The sequence below is a fragment of the Manis javanica genome, chromosome 17, assembly GCF_040802235.1.
Source record: "Manis javanica isolate MJ-LG chromosome 17, MJ_LKY, whole genome shotgun sequence".
Lineage (NCBI taxonomy): Eukaryota > Metazoa > Chordata > Mammalia > Pholidota > Manidae > Manis > Manis javanica.
The window spans coordinates 30,741,306-30,757,530 of NC_133172.1; the positions used below are offsets into that span (position 1 = coordinate 30,741,306).

Below are 16,225 nucleotides of genomic sequence, written 5' to 3' on the forward strand. Positions count from 1 at the left end.
GACGATGCCCGTTTGGGAGCACTGGTCCCCTCCACTCCATGAAGGCCTCCTGGATGCTCCTCAGAGTCATGGGGATGCTCAGTGCAGAGTCCGTGGGCTTCTTGGCCATGCCTCTGGGGGCTGGACCATGTGGGTGACCCATAAAAAGATCTGGCTGCCAGTAGATTTTCTTCTGGCTGGGTTGTTAAGGTTAGATTTCCATTCCTGAGTTTTGCTGGCCATGTTTACAATGTGATGGCAGAGGCAGGTAATTTTAGGGGAAGCCCAGGTCTCCCTTGTCTGTCTACACAGCCCCAAGAATCTGGAGGTTACAGAGAGGATTTTACTTCTCTCACATTTCTCAAAATGCTTATAGGAAACCAAGCTAAGAGGAAGTTCAGAGACCAGGCAGCAGAATTCCAAGGAAGGCTGCCCAAAGCCAGGTGTTCCATCTTCCTGGGTCCTGCTGAGCACTCAGCTGGGCTGCAAACCAGTCCTGGGCTGGACATTATGGGAGACCTGAGGGAAGCAACAGCTTAGCCCATCCTTTGCAAGATGCAATAAAATAACATGAAACACAAAATAACTCACACTTATTTATGGTTAGCAAAGTGCTTTACTATTTATCAAAAGCTTTTACACTGCTGTTCTCATTTGAGCCTCACATGGACTGTGTGAGGAGGTGGAATATTATTATTTTCACTTTGCATGTGAAGAGAATACTTGAATTCTAAAAGTCACACCCTAATAGATAGCAGAGTCAGGATTCAAACCCAGACCTGTTTGTGTCTGTGCCATGAGCCTGTACCATAGCATCTAACAGATGAGAGGGTATGGCCATCTTAGGTAGGGGAAATCTGGAGAAGTAAGAAGTCACTACAGCTAGGTGCAGTCAGGGGAGGCTTCTTGGAGGAGTTGGGCTTTCCTTTAGATTGAGGAGTCAGAACAGGTCCTGAATTTGCCCTTCTTTTTACCACCCAGCCTCCTTACTGAAACAGAATGGATTTCATCTGCCAGCTCTCAACTCTGCCTGGGGAGTGGGAAACATATCTTTTATTTCTCAGTAATATCAAGACCTAGGCATGAAAACTAAATGGCTCAGAGAGTTTAATCGTTCAATAAGCAGCTTTGCCTAAGAGCAGAAATAAGAACTGACGTGTAGTCCTCTTCATGGGTAAATATAATTAGTCTGGTTATTACACTCCATATTTTTCTTAAGTCCCCGCACTCAAGTGGCAAAAGGAAACCACTAGCTTTTGGTAACTCTCAAAATCAAGAACCTTTGCTAGGGATGCAGTAATTTGATTTACCTCAGAAACAAGCCAACATTACAATGCTCGGTTTGCAATTTCAATATGCAGAGATTAATTTACATGCAGAGCTAATTAAGCAACTAAAACACCCACTAATTGATTATTACATGAAAAAGAACACATCAGTTTGGAGAAATCCACTCTACAAGGTTGCACAATATTTGCAAACTTAATTGCCAAGTGGAAATTCCTCTTCTAGTGGCTAATACATTTAACCAATTAACCTTTGCTAGGATGGTCTTTAATTCTGGGAGTCCAGCAGCACTTGTCAGGAAGGCTTTAGTCTGCTTTTTCAAACTCAAAGTCAGAAAAGACAGCAGCTCTGGGCTGATTTCTACACTTAGCACAGGCCTGGTTCAGAGTAGGAGCTCACAATAAATGCTTGTGAATACATATCCAAAGAGTGTACAGCAGTTACTTCCATTTATTTTTGATTACAAGATTTCCTGGATGACACCCCTGGAAGGCATTATTACTCACCCCCTCCCTTTTTAAAGCTATGAGGTATTTACAGAAATGTATTAACTAGTCCAGTCACAAAGTTGGCAGAGGCTGGAGTTGTGCTTTGAACTGAGGTCTTCTAGCTCTGGGTTCAGTGCTTATTCTCCATTTCAGTCTCCTTCCTGTGTCCCAGTAACCAAGACTGAAAATCTGCAGGGATAGAACAAATAATCATTCTTGGAGCATGACATGATGGCTCCAAAGACCCCCAGTTTCAAAGTATCAACAATTCTGCTGTGGCAATGTGCTGGACTCCCTGCACATTGAGTGGTTCTCATGAGTTAAGGAGGTTCTAGATTTCTGTTTAAGCTTTGTGCTCAGTGTAAAGACCTCTTAAAGGTGTCATCATTAATCTTTCCCAGTCATCATTACCCAGGCACAGATTCACTTTGTAGATAGGGTTATAGACTACCAAGGTCCAAGGGTGTGGGATATGGGACAGATATGTTTTGATAGGTCAGACAGATGGAGCAACTACCTAAGTCTGTGGCCCAGGAAGGAACGGTCCTGATGGAGTGAGGGTCTTGAGTTGCTAGAATCAACACAAGAGCATGGTGCATGTAAGATTTTGAAGTGGAAAGAGTAGAAATTATGGGGCAAAGGGACATAGGAGGGATACTCTGCTGCTTACTATGCGTGTGGTGTTAAGAAAGTTATGCAATGCCTTCAAGACCTCCATTTCCTCACCTGCAAAATGGGAGTCAGGCATCTGCCCTTCTGGGCATATGTGAGGTTTAATGAAAGCTCTTAGCACAGCACCAGGTACTCAGGGACTGGCCAGCACCTGGCGGCTCTTATTGCAACTGTTCTGGGCAGCTTATTCCCCCAGTGCTGGACAGAGACCTGCATTCCAGTCCTGGGTCATTGGTAAACTCACTGTGGGTCCTTTGTCAATATCTTCCTTCTTTAGGTCTCAATTTTTCCCTCATAAAATGAAGTAGTCAGACTGGATGATTTCTGAGGGCCTCTATAGCCAATGCATTCATTTATTGCTTGATAATTATGTCTTGAACGCTTAATATATGCCAGGAGCTGTGCCAGGCTCTGGGGATATAGCTTGGAGAGAGAAGATCTCTCTTGAAGGGAGCTCGCTTCCATTGAAGGATCTGACTATAAACAAGTAAGTGAGGTATTTTCAGATGGGGATCAGTTCTGTAAAGAAAAGCAAGGGAATCTATATTCATCAAGCTTTTCCTTTTTTCCTCTGCAAGGTGCAGGAACAAACATTAAAAGGTTTAAGGACAAAAAAAGTCAAGGGCAGGTGTTTGTTGGCAGCATTAGATACTCTCTAAAGCCCAAAGAAGAGCTGAACACCTAAACATCAGGAAATACAAAAACCAAACAAGTTCTGGGACCCCACAACTGGATTCCATGGAACTTCCTTTCTGGAAGGCTCCTAATAGCTTGCTGTCACCATCTCTTTTCTTTGACCTGCTCTGTACATTATCTTCAATCTTCTATCTTTCTGTGGATTCTCTTTCCCATTCCATCTTGAAGATATGGTCAAGGTCCCATTCTACAGACCTCCAGAGAGAACCAGTTCTTCCTTTCTCAGCCATGGGCTTAAAATCCCAGGGTAGGGACTCTGATTGGTTCACTTGTGTCAGGTGTCTACTGTGGACCAATCAACTGTACATTGAGCAGTGCACATGCCATCATACAAACATGGCTGCTGTAACTTTACGGAGAGAAGGCAGGAGGGGCAGTTCCCTGGGAGTGGTGGTGGTGGTGATGGTGAGAACTGCCAATCCAATGCACAGATTAAACAGACTGTGATGAATGCAAAGAGTCCTGAATCCCATTTGCTTTGGAGTTTGAAGTCAATTACCAAATAAAAGGTAGTGTTTTAGCACACTGGAAGGTTGTTTTGTATGTGAAATCCATAGACTTGGTTTTTTATCCCATATCAAACACCGACCTTAGACAAGTCATGTACTTTCTCTGAACCTTCAGTGGAAAAATGGGCGAATAATATTAGAGTTATTGTGAGGTTAGCTGAAAAGCAAGGATAATAAGAGGCTTTGACTATTCTGTAGTAAGGTACAGTTTATGGGGTTCTCAGAAAAGGGTGGATACTGCAGAGATGAGAGGAAGGGAACTTACCAGAGAACTCTGCAGGAATTCTTTCCATGGTGGAGGCAAATTCTGCACAGGCTATGGGATCTGGGTGCCTGGCACTGGGCTGGTCAGGATACACTGAGATCCCTTTTGCAGATATCCCATGAAGAACCTCTCTACAGTTTCTTCTAGAGAAGCCAGAGCCTTGGTGCCCAACCCACTCAAGCCCATACTAAATACAAGCCTCCAATGCTTGAAGTGGCAACTTCTAATTACCATTTCCATTTCCTGGTATTCATAATTTTACATGGAGTTTCAAAACTATTCACTTTACCCAGGGTTCTAAGAACTACTGCATCAATAGAAAATAACTTTCTAAATTCATTAGCATTTAGACAAAAGAAGTTCATTCACCTCCATGCAGGCAGCTTTTGGATACTTGGGGCTCTTTGTCTGATTCACAATCAGGACATATGCATTCATGTTTATAACCATCATAGGTCACTCCCAGAATGTGGGCTGGTGGCAGGTTTATAATTCTGTTAACACAGGCTGCCAGATAGACACATCTCCCCCCACAGAGTGAGGCATAAATTTTCCTGAGTAAGTGGAGCCAAGCTGTTTGGTGTAACCATCTGCACAGGGCTTCACAGCCAGCAGGAGAGGGAGGCTGCTCCACTCCCCATTGACCCAACCCATTCCACTGACTTCACAGTGGAATTCCGATTTTCTCTCTATCTGGGACTTTGGGATCTTAATAGGTCACTCTAGACTCCTTTCCTCAACCCCAAGTCCTCTCCCCTACACTTCATTCTTATTGCCATCACCCTGTCCAGGCTACTAGGGTCTCTTGTCTATATTTACTGCATCACTCTCCTAAGTGGTTTCTTTGACTTTATTTTTTCTCTTATATTTCATCAAGTCACTCTCTTGCTTAAAACACATTTGGCAAATCTACACACGTATTAGAATGGCTGACATAAAAAATACATTTAAGAGCTGAAGAGGATGTGGAGCAACTGGAACTCTTATATGTTATTTGTGAGAATAGAAAATAGTATATTCTGGAAAACAGTTTGGAAGTTTCTTTAAAAGTTAAATGTACAGCTAACATATGACACAGCAATCCCACTCCTACATATTTTCCCTAGAGAAATGAAAGTTTATGTTCATACAAAGACCTGTGAACAAGTATTTATAGCAGCTCTGTTCATAATTGCCCCCACACTAATAACAACCCAAATAACCTTCAATAGGGGCATAAACATCCATATGATGTAATACTACTCAGCAGTAACACAAAGAATCAGCTATTGACACTGGCAACTACTTGGATGAATCTTAAAGGTATTATGCTGAATGAAAGAAACCAGTCTCAAAAGGCAGAAAGGCAAAACTGTAGTGATGGAGAGCAGATCAGTGACTACCAAGGGAGGATGTGCTTAAAAGGAGATTTTAGAGGTTATGGAACTGTTTTGTATCCTAATTATGATGGTAAATACATGAATCTGTACATATGTTAAAATTCATAGAACTGTATAACAGAGGCATTTTACTGTATGATATTTTAAAAAATCTAATAAAATAAGCCCTTTGCAAAAATTCAAATTACTTGGAATAGTATTACAGCATCTCAGTTTTAGCTTCTGCCTTCCTCACTGACTCAGTCTTTGGTCCCTCTCCTGGTGATACTTGAGCACTAGAAATACCAAAATACTTGGGTTACTCCAAAGCTTTCCACCTTACTGATATAATAAACTCCTATTCATCCTTCAAATCTTTCTCAAACTAACCACATTTGTGTAGCTTTCTTCCTGATTTCTTCCACCAGCTTTAAGATTCTTTCTTCTATACTACTTCTGTGTCTGTATCTAGTAAATTCTTCTACTATTGAATATTATACTTCATTATAATGGCCTGCTGCCAGTTTCTCTGGCATGGCTTTTTGTCCCTAGGGACTTCTTTGACAATGTGGGGACCAGCTTACCCTGTACTCAAGTAGAGCCCAGAATCTGGGTTTCCCAAGAGGTGCACTCAGTTTAGCTCCGTGTTGCTGGTTAGGTTTTCCAGAAGTTGATGGGATGTGGGATGCAGAATACTAATTCTGGCATCAATCCCTGGTAAATGAAGGGGGAGTAAGCAGGACTGAGCAAAGGAAGAAGTTGAATTGCACTGGGAGCTTAAGTATTGGCCAGCTCCACCCAAGAGGCAAATGCTGCCTCCCAGACTTGCCCAGAAGAGACTTTATGTCCCCCACCTCACTCAGTCACTGGATACGGGCAGCCCTGAGTGCTGTGTGACTTCCAGCGACACAGTGCTCTGCAGCTGAGACAGACGCTGGAGAAACGACAGGTTGAGGCCATCTGTTGGCCACACTCTGCAGTAGGGCTGCAAGCCCTTCCCTCCAGGGCTATCTGGGTGGCATGTCTATATATTCTTCAGGGCCCAAATGAACATGCCTTGGGCTCCAGACAGAAAATACCTGTGAGTGAACTGGGTGAGTGTGATATAATGTGGAGCAGTATGGGCTGTGGTGGACTAAGATACAGTCATTACTCAACTCTAGTTGACTTGTGCCAAGCAGTCATACTGTTGCCCAAATTAAAGAGATTCTGGATGCTTTGAGATTTACATACAATTTCGGTTCTTAGACCACCATGTAGTTAGCCAGGTATAACACCTCTGAATGCCTCTAGGTTACATTTGATCTAGAGCGCTGGCATTCATTTTGAGTGGTCTTGGGGGCAGGAGAAAGCTTGAGGTTTTTCTGGACTCCAGAGCCATCTCACAGAGCTGGGAGCTATTAGGGGAGAAAGGCTGGGCAGGGGCATATAGTTTCCCTTTCACGGATATCTACCACCTCCAGGCATTTCCCATTTAGTACATGTGATTGAAGTCAGAACTGAGGGTGCTTGCTTTGGAAGTGAACTGGCCTCAGAAGGAAATGAAGTACCCCATTTGGGCCCCCAAATGCTTGAATTTAAAGGCTCTGGAATTGGTAGCCTGTGCAAAATGAGACCACATCTGCTCCTGTACAACTTAATTACACCTGGGGCTGGTGGAGCCAAGATTGCATGTGTTTGAGACAGCATCTCAGATCCTGTTTACTCACCCTTGCCAACATGGCAGCCCAGGTTTTTAATTCCATGGGGTCAGGAAGCAAGAGTATGATTTTCCCGGTGAGTATGCCATGCAGATCTCTGTCTGGAGGGAGGAAACAGCACGGACCTAGGGGATTGAAGGAGAAATGCAAGGCAGGTTAAAACAAAACCTTCAGAAGCCACAGGGTACATTGAGGACTGAGTGAGTCTTGGAGCATACTGGCCAGGGGCTCATGCTGCTGAAGCTTCACCTCCCCATCCCCCAACCTCTTTCATTTCTTCTTGGAAATAATTTGCAGATTCCCTGGCTAGGACTTCCAAAGAGAGTCCTATAAAAATCTCTCTTCCTCATTCCTGTGCACAGGCAGGCAGAGTGAGTGCTGAGTAACCGGGTTATTTTCCAAAGGTCAGCTTGTGTAGTAGGTGTGTTTCTGGGAAACAATTTATATCAACTAGCACAGTGACTTATGGGGCTAGAGATGCACAAAGAGGAAATGGGCCTTATGGACTCCTTTGGACTCCTGAGTTTGAGTACTGCTGTGGAGAAGAGAGGAATATTTTGTGAAGTATCTTTTGTCAGCAGGATGGAAGGGGCCAAAGCGCTGTGTGCTACAACAGTTATCTATTGCTGCATAAGACAGCACTTTAAAATGTAGTGGCTTAAAACTATAGTCATTTAATTTGCTCATGACTCTATAGTCATGTTTTATGTAGGCATCCCATATGACTGTAGTCTTCTCACAGCTTGGTTGGGGCTGGGTGGCCTCAGGTGATCTTCTCATGTGCCTGGTAACTGGTGCGGGCTATCAGCTGAGCTAGACTTTCCCAGCAAGTGGCCCTGTACTTGTCAGCATGGTGGCTACATTCCAAAGCACTTGGAGATAAGCTCCAAGGCACAAGGTGTGCCTTCATCATTCCTGCTGCTGCGTCATGGCCAAGGCAAGTCACATGGCCAAGTTAATTTGGGAGAGACCTATAGAAGGTTGAGAATACAGAGAGATATGTCTCATTAGGGCCATTATTAGCATACACAACGTGTTTAGGAAGAAGCTGTGTCTAATTCCTATTTCATTCATTCATTTATTTTCAAGAAACATCTATTGAGCATCAACCAGATGGTAGGCCCTCCTGGGCACAGGGCATTTCACAGTGAGCAGACAAGCACTCCTGTTGTCCGAGCTTTCACAATCTTTTTTACAATTTTAAAATCTGTAAGATTTTATGTCTTACAGTGAGATGTGTTAAGGACTATGGACAAAAATAAGGCAAAGGAGGATAAGGAGTCCAGGGCTCCCTGGCTTTGGGACTTGCAGACAAAGACTCCAGCAAAGCATGAAGTTAGCAGAAGGGAAGTACCCTGGGATGCCAATCAATGAAAAGCCTGCCCAAAGAAGGGGTCGAGGGTCGTCCTATAGATATGACCAAAGGGAGATGTTGCAGCTTCATCCAGAGGCCAGGGTGAAGCTGAACCTGGTCCTATGGCCACTTATATAGAATCCACAGCTTCAGACAGAGCTGGCCTGAAACCCTGACATCTATATATAGGTAGACCTGTGAGGGAGAAAATACCTACCATCATTCTTCTTCCCTGTCCCCCAAACTAGAAGCAGTAGAAGAGGAAAGAAAAGGACACATTTCAGATTTAGACCTGTATGCCTTTCTCCTCTCCAAGCGGCTTGAGGCTGATGGGGAAGTGAAGAAGAGGAACTTTAAATCAAGTTTGAGATCGAAGAAGAAAAAAGAGACAGAAGTAACCCTACACTATTGGAACTCTATTATTTGACTTAATGGAAGTGATTGAAGTGTAATGAAAGTAGACCAAGGTACCACTGGTGGTTCTCTGAAGTTAGAAGGTGAAAGGCTCAATGCTCACATACTCCAAAGAGGAATCACCTGGACGCATATATGAACCAATCCCTCCAGTTGTGCACCAGATCCCTTCCCATCTTGCCTCTTCAGGCACATCACTCCAGCAACTCTCCCCTCTATGTCCCATTGCATCAAAATTTTCTTCTCTACTATCTTTCCCTAAAATACAAAATCAATACTATCATTTCTCCCCACTTAAAATGGCTATCTTGACCCCCTTTTCTTTCTCAGCAACAACTGAGTTTCTCTTCTCAGCTCTGCAGCACAACCCCTCATAGTTGTCCATGTTTGCTGTTTCCAATTCTTTTCCTCCTAAACCAAAGCCAATCTGACCTGTGCCCACACCACTCACAAAAGTTGCCATTGGCAGAATCATCAATGGCTTCCACATTGCCAAATCCAGGGGTCAGTTGTGAGTCCTCTTCCTGGTTGAACTGTCAGCAGCCGTGGTGATGCTTGTCCCTCCGCTTTGGTACACTTTCTTCCCTTGGCTCTCAGGTTCCTACCCTGCTGGTTTTCCTCCTTCACACAGTTCAGTCCTTCTCAGCTGTTTCCTGCTCCTCCTGCTCCTCTCTCCATCTCTGAAGGTTGGTGGCCCCAGAGTCTAGTTCTTGGCCTTTTTTCTTGTCTGTCTTTCCTTGGTTTTGCCCAGCCATAGGCTTCAAATAACATGCATATGTCAATGGCTTCCCAATTTATATCTCCAGCCTGGACCTTTTTCTTTCACTCAAGACAAGCATACCCAGCTGCCTACTTGACATTCCACTAGGGTGCTTATGAGACAAAAGAGACCTGGTTATGCTTTGCTAACAATGACCTCGAATCTCAGTGGCATATCACAAAAAGTTTATTTCTCATTCCTTCTACATATCCCCATTCTCTGCACTATGTCGCCATCACTCCAGCACTCAGCCTGATGGAGCAGCTCCTGTCTGGAACATGGCTGATCACAGTGCAGGAGAAAATAGAAAATGTGGCAAAAGATAAACTAATTCTTAAAACTTGTGCTCACATTTTATTGGCCAAATCAGGTCCTATGGCCAATCCTGACATCAACATAGCAAATATTTGTGACCTATAGCACAGTTTATTAGATGCTCAATAGATAATCTTCAATCTGTCTTATCTTAAACTGAACTCTTTCTCCACAAAGCTGCTCCCCACAGTCTTCTTTATTGCAGTTGATGTCAACTCAATACATCTATTTACTCAGGCCAATTTCTTGGTGTCATTCTTGACTTCTCTGTTTCACATGCCATATTCAATCCTTCAGGCTGTATCTTCGCAAAATAACCAAAACCTGACCTCTTCACACCAGCCACTCTATCTATCCACCAACATCTCACTCTTGGACTATTTTGATAGTCTCTTAATAACAAGCCTCCTTACTTCTATCTCTGACTCTTCTCCTCCACCTCCATCCAAAACTCAATTCTGAACAGAGCAGTTAGATTTTACACTGTAAGCTAATTTCTTGCCTCTGTTTGAGACCCTTCAAAGACTCCTAATCCCCCACAAAGTAAAACCTGGATTCTCCCACAGGTCATCACTGTCTGGTCCCCAGCACTTTTCTCACCTTTTCCCCTGCACTTCTCCAGGTCGCACACACTGGCATCCTTGGTCTTTGCTCACCTGATGGCTCTTCCCCGCTGCCTGGATCCTCTCCTCCCAGATGCCTCACGACTCCCTCCCTCACTTCTTCTCATCTCACCTGCTCAGATGAGGCCTACCCTTGCCGTCTTTGAAGTTTCCATCTTCTCTTTCAGAATCTCCTAACCCCACAGCACTTCTTACCCTCTCATGTACTATTTAATTTTCTCATTATGTTTATTATTTGTTTTGCCCACCAAACTGTAAGCTCCAAGAAGGCTGAAATGCTTTTCTCTGATTTATTTAAATTCTTGTATGTCAAGTGCTTACTTAGTACATGGTAGTTGCTTGATATTAGTGGAATAAATGAATGAATAGGAATACAGTGAGATGAGGTGTTGATAGAAAATATATCCTTACTTCCAAAAGGATCTTGGACCTTGAAAGTCATGTGAGAGAGAGAGAGAGGGACCTTGAAAGAAAGTGAGGTGAGTTCAAATTAATCCAGGATTAATTTTCACCTTTCAGTCTCAAGGTGGGATGGGGACCCCTGTGAGTGTACAAGAAATGAGTTTTGTTTTAATAATTACATACTCATTCTTATTAATTATGACAAATGATCCAGTTTTTCATGTATGGCAGGTATGTTGTAAAGTTTCCTTTTATAATATAAGTAAATAAATCAAATTGAGGGAAAAAATTAAGTAACTAGTAAGTACAGATGTCAGATGGATATGGCAAAACCTGTGAAGATGTCATGTAAGTGAGTAACATCTGGGGAACTCCAGACTCTGTGGATGACTGAAAAACTGTAGGGGTAAGAGGCAGCGATGATGGACGCGGCAGCCAAACACCAGCTCTGGGCAGGGCCTGGGCCTCACGGGTGCACTGGAGCCCAGCTCTGCTTCCCAGGGCTGCCCACCTGCTGCCGAGCCTGGTCTCCTGTGGGCTGCTGGCTCCCTGGGGAGGTAGGCCAGGGAGCAATGTTGTTGGTGGGGTGGAGCCGCAGGCACCTCTAAACTGTTAACATCTAGTTATAATTGCCAGTTTCCTGAAGGGTGGTTTGCCTCATTAGGCTTGAAATAAACATCTTATATTTTTACTGCAATTTCCGTTCTGACTTTGTTGCTACTGACCTCATTTCCTCCTCATGTTTCATCCTCTTTTGCTTTGCAGAATGAGGTGAGAACAATGAAGAGGGGGCCACCCACAGTCTAAGAGGGCTACTACCAAGACGCTTGACATTCATGTGGAAGCCTCAACTCGAAAGTCCATCCTAGGGAGATGCCAGGCCCAGCCCAACTAGAGACAGAGGGGAAAAGAGAGAGGAACCTAGTGAGAGAAACCACTGCAGTACACACATGTCAACACCTTACAAGGGACATTTGAAATCTTCAGTGTCCAGCAATCTTTCCCACCCACAGCTCCTATCCTGTGCCTATAATCCTTGACTCTTGCTATCAAAGGCTCTACTCCAGTCAGTCCTGTGCCCTTTTCCATGGGGAAGACAACATGAAGAATGGATGTGGCCCACTCAAGCCTCTTGGCCTAAGTAGGGCATCTCTAGCTTCTCCTTGTCACTCTTAAGTCCCTTCCTTTCAATTTTTCTGCCTTTAGGAAGCCACCCTGATACATTTTGAGGTGACTGGGCTCCATCCATGCATCCATGCATCCATCCATCCATCCAATGTATCTGGTGACAGTTACTGAGGTCTTTGCAATGCACACATCTTGCTAAGGTGAGTTATTGTACAGGAAGTGTAGAGGAAGGGTTGGAGAAACTATATGGACTCAGTATTCACAGCCATATAGCCAACCTGTGAGGAAGGTAAGATAAAGCTAGTTTTCTCATTGTGTACATAGAAAAAAATGATGTTGAGGGAGAATGAAGATGTATCAAGTTCACAAATCCAGTCTATGCTGGAGACAGCTCAGAGCCCAGGTCTGTAGTATTCCATACCCTCAATCTGGATGGGTGAGTTTAGGTTGGGGGAAGATGTGGGGGTGGGCATTCGGCCTTCCGCTTTGGTGCATTTTCCCTGCCCTAAATTGTACTACCTTATGCTATATCTTAATAGCAGCCCAATTCAGTGAACTTTCAGATAAAATGCATTTACATAGATGCATTTTAAGCCCCTTCTACTCCCACGGGTGGGATAAAACAACCTCAGTTCTGATATAGGGCTCTGAAATTACAGAAAACTCAGTTAGCTCTAAATCATCCACATATGACCCAGAGAGCAGAAGGGGGGGTAGATTGTCTGAGGTCCCATACCTGCTGTGGACATTTCTTGGGTTTGCACCTACTATAGGGACTTCAGATATATTAGGAATTTAAAGCACATGAGATAGGCCTGACCATGAGCTCTGATCCAGGGCTGGCAAGGATCCTATTTTTTCATTCTGTTCCCTTGCTATGATGGACACAGAGTCTTCTAGTGGGCTGATGCAAAGGATTAGCCTAAGCAGAGAGAGTGGCTTAAAAGCTACCTATGGGGCAGAGAAGTGCTTAAGAGAGTTTTTCTGATTGCAGGCAAAGCAAAGATAGAAGAATAGGGTGTAAACACCTTATTTAGAGTAGCTGTTCACCTTCTTATCACTCTCTGTGACATAACTCATTTCTAGTGTCTTCAGAGCATTTATCAAGCTCTGAAATATCTTGTTGTTTGTTTTCTTACATGTTATTACTGCCTTCTCACCAAAATGTAAGCCACATGAGAGCAGGGATTTGGTCTACCTTGACCATGTCTTCTAGAATGGTACCTAGCCCAGAGGAGCCCCATGCATATTCACTGAAAACATGAACAAGGAAGTGATTACCTGAAGGTCACCTGCAAGTAGGGCAGTTAATGGGCAAGGCTGTGGACATGGCAGGCCTCACCAGGAACCAAAGAAACTCAGAGAAGAGCATTGGGTGTGCCCAAGTTTATGGGCTTTGGATTTAGACCTGGTGGCAAATTGCAGCTCCTCATCTAATTACCTCATCTATGAATGGGTAAGAATACTTCTTGAGTAACTACCCTTTGCGCCACCTTATGCTGGGTTCTGGGGTTACAATGGTGATCTAGAGAAATCTGCTGCTCCTGTGGACTTCAGGAAGATGTCCATCCCTCCATATAAACAAATGAGCACATGCTCCATGAGAACGAAAAAGGAATAGAAGAATAACAAGGGTGACTCTTCTGGATGGTCAGAGAAGACCCGAAGGAAGAGCTGGGCCTGCCCGCGAAGGTGTGCAGAGAATTATGTCAGATAGGAGGAACAGCATGCAGCGAGGAAGGGGGCCAGGAGTTCCAGAGCTGGAGGACCTGTGCATGTGACTCACAGTGTATGTGAAGTGTAGTGGGGCCAGAGGCAGGAGATGAGCGTGGAGAGAGAGGCACAAGCCAGACACATGTCTTAGGGTTCATGTCTTAGGGTTGTAAGAATTTCAGGGACTCATTTATTTACTCACTTCATCAACAAATTATGTATTGAATGCTTTCTATAGGTCAGGAATTATTCTCAGCACTGGGGAAAGAGTGGTAGAAAAGCAGACCAATTCCCTGTCTAAAAAGCATCTATTCTACCAGGGATGCAGTGTATAACATAATGACTGCAGTTATCACTGCTGTATGATATACAGGGGAGTTCTTAAGGGAGTAAATCCTAAGAGCTGTCATTACAGGGGGGATATTTTTATTCTTTTTATCCACTTATTTTTATTGTATCTGTACAAGCTGATGGATGTTAACTAAATTTATTGTGGTAATCATTCACAATATATATAGGCCAAACCTTTATGCTGCACACCTGAAACTCATACAGTGATGTACATCAATTATATCTCAAAAAGACTGGGAAAAAAAGGGAATCTATTCTAGATGGGGAACACAGATGATAAAACAATAACCAGAGTAAGTAAACTATTAGGTATGTTTGAAGGTGATAAAAGCTAGGGAGAAAAATAAAATAAAGGAAGAGCACAGAGAATGTCATGGGAAAGGGTTTTATAGTCTTATGTAGCGCTGCCAGGGCAGGCCTGAAAGGAGGTAATTCCCATGAAGATATACAAAGTTCATCCAGGTGCTGATTCCTAGAAAGATCTCAACAAGTTGATACACTGGTTAACCATGATGACAACAGTGATGTTGGGATGACGATGATGGTGGTAATGGGGATCCAGGAGATGAAGGAAAAGGACAAAGAGAAGAAAGAGGAAGAGTCAGTAATGGGAAGTCCTTTGCAAGGACCCCTTCCTGACCAGACTGTCACCACGAGGTAGCCTATTCTCTTTTTTGCCCATTAGTGCCTCCTCCTCCAGCCCTTGGCCCTGGTTGGGTCTCAGGCAGTGATTTCCGGCACTAGGAGAGGTGCACAAATGGTGGCCGATTAGGAATTCATCTTCCAAAAATTGCTTTCCATCCATTTCGCTCCAATTTCGTTTTATTTATTACCTAACGGTGAGCAGATGGAGCCATTTCTCCTCAGAGCTGCTTGAAAGAGATGCATTGCAATTGTGCAGCAGGCTCGGGGGCTGATTTATGGGCTGTGTGCCACAGGAGCCAAGCCCAATGCCCCTACCCGTTGCAGCAGCTGGCAGAACGTGTTGCTGTCTGGCCTGCTCCCTACTGGCTGCCATTTGGGGAGGAGTGCAGTGGGTGCTGGCATGTTACCTGGTCAACGACACCTTATCCACTCCCATCTCATGCCTCTAACCCTGGTCTCACCTCCGTAAGCAGGAGAGAAAGAAAATGTTTATCAAGACAAAGGCAATTTCCTACCGTCAAAGGAAACACTCGACCACATCTCTAATCATCCGAGTTTTCAGAGAGCTGCTCACTTGGGCAATTTAGAAGTTACTATAGAAGCTAATTTCTTCTTTGACATTTTCTATTGTATTTGCAGCTCCCTCATTCAAACTTGAAAAGATGGTGACCCTACAACATGGCCTAAAAACCTACATTGTAAGTACAAATTGGATCATATCTTTTTTTTAAGGTTCATGATTTTTATATCTTTATTGAATATTGTATCTTCTCATTTTTTTTATTAGGGTATTATTGATATATACTCTTATGAAGGTTTCACATGAAAAAACAATGTGGTCACTACATTCACCCATGTTATCGTGTCCCCTCCATACCTCATTGCAGTCACTGCCCAACAGTATAGTAAGATGCCACAGAGTCACTTATTTGCTTTCTCTGTGCTACACTGTCTTCCCCACGATCCCTCCCACACCATGTGTGCCAAACATAATATCCCTCAATCCCCTTCTCCCTCCCTCCCCCTTGGCAACCACTAGTCCCTTCTTGGACTCTGTGAGTCTACTACTGTTTTGTTCCTTCAGTTTGCTTCATTGTTATACTCCACAAATGAGGGAGATCATTTGGTACTTGTCTTTCTCTGCTTGGCTTATTTCACTGAGCATAATATCCTCCAGCTCCATCCATGTTGTTACAAATGGTAGAATTTGTTTCTTTCTTAGGGCTGAATAGTATTCCATTGTGTATATGTACCACCTGTTCTTTGTGCATTCATGTACTGATGGACACTTAGGTTGCTTGCATATCCTGGCTATTCTAAATAGTGCTGCAATAAACATAGGGATGCATATGTCTTTCTGAATCTGAGAAATTATATTCTTAGGGAAAATTGCTAGGAGTGAAATTCCCGGGTCATATGGTATTTCTATTTTTAGTTTTTTGAGGAACCTCCATATTGCTTTCCACAATGGTTGAACTAGCTTACATTCCCACCAGCAGTGTAGGAGAGTGTTCCCCTTTCTCCACATCTTTGCCAGCATTTGCTATTCTTAGTCTTTTCGATGTT

At 43.6% G+C, this 16,225-nt stretch overlaps 1 long non-coding RNA gene across 1 annotated transcript; it reads right to left on the reverse strand.

The window, feature by feature from the left end:
• Window positions 1–1,711: 1,711 nt before the first annotated feature.
• On the reverse strand, window positions 1,712–7,300 carry LOC108387208 (uncharacterized). Its single transcript, XR_001850755.3, has 3 exons — window positions 7,173–7,300; window positions 6,964–7,079; window positions 1,712–1,943 (listed from the first exon to the last, which is right to left on the reverse strand). It is a non-coding gene; the product is annotated as an uncharacterized lncRNA (long non-coding RNA).
• Between the last annotated feature and the right edge of the window lie 8,925 nt (window positions 7,301–16,225).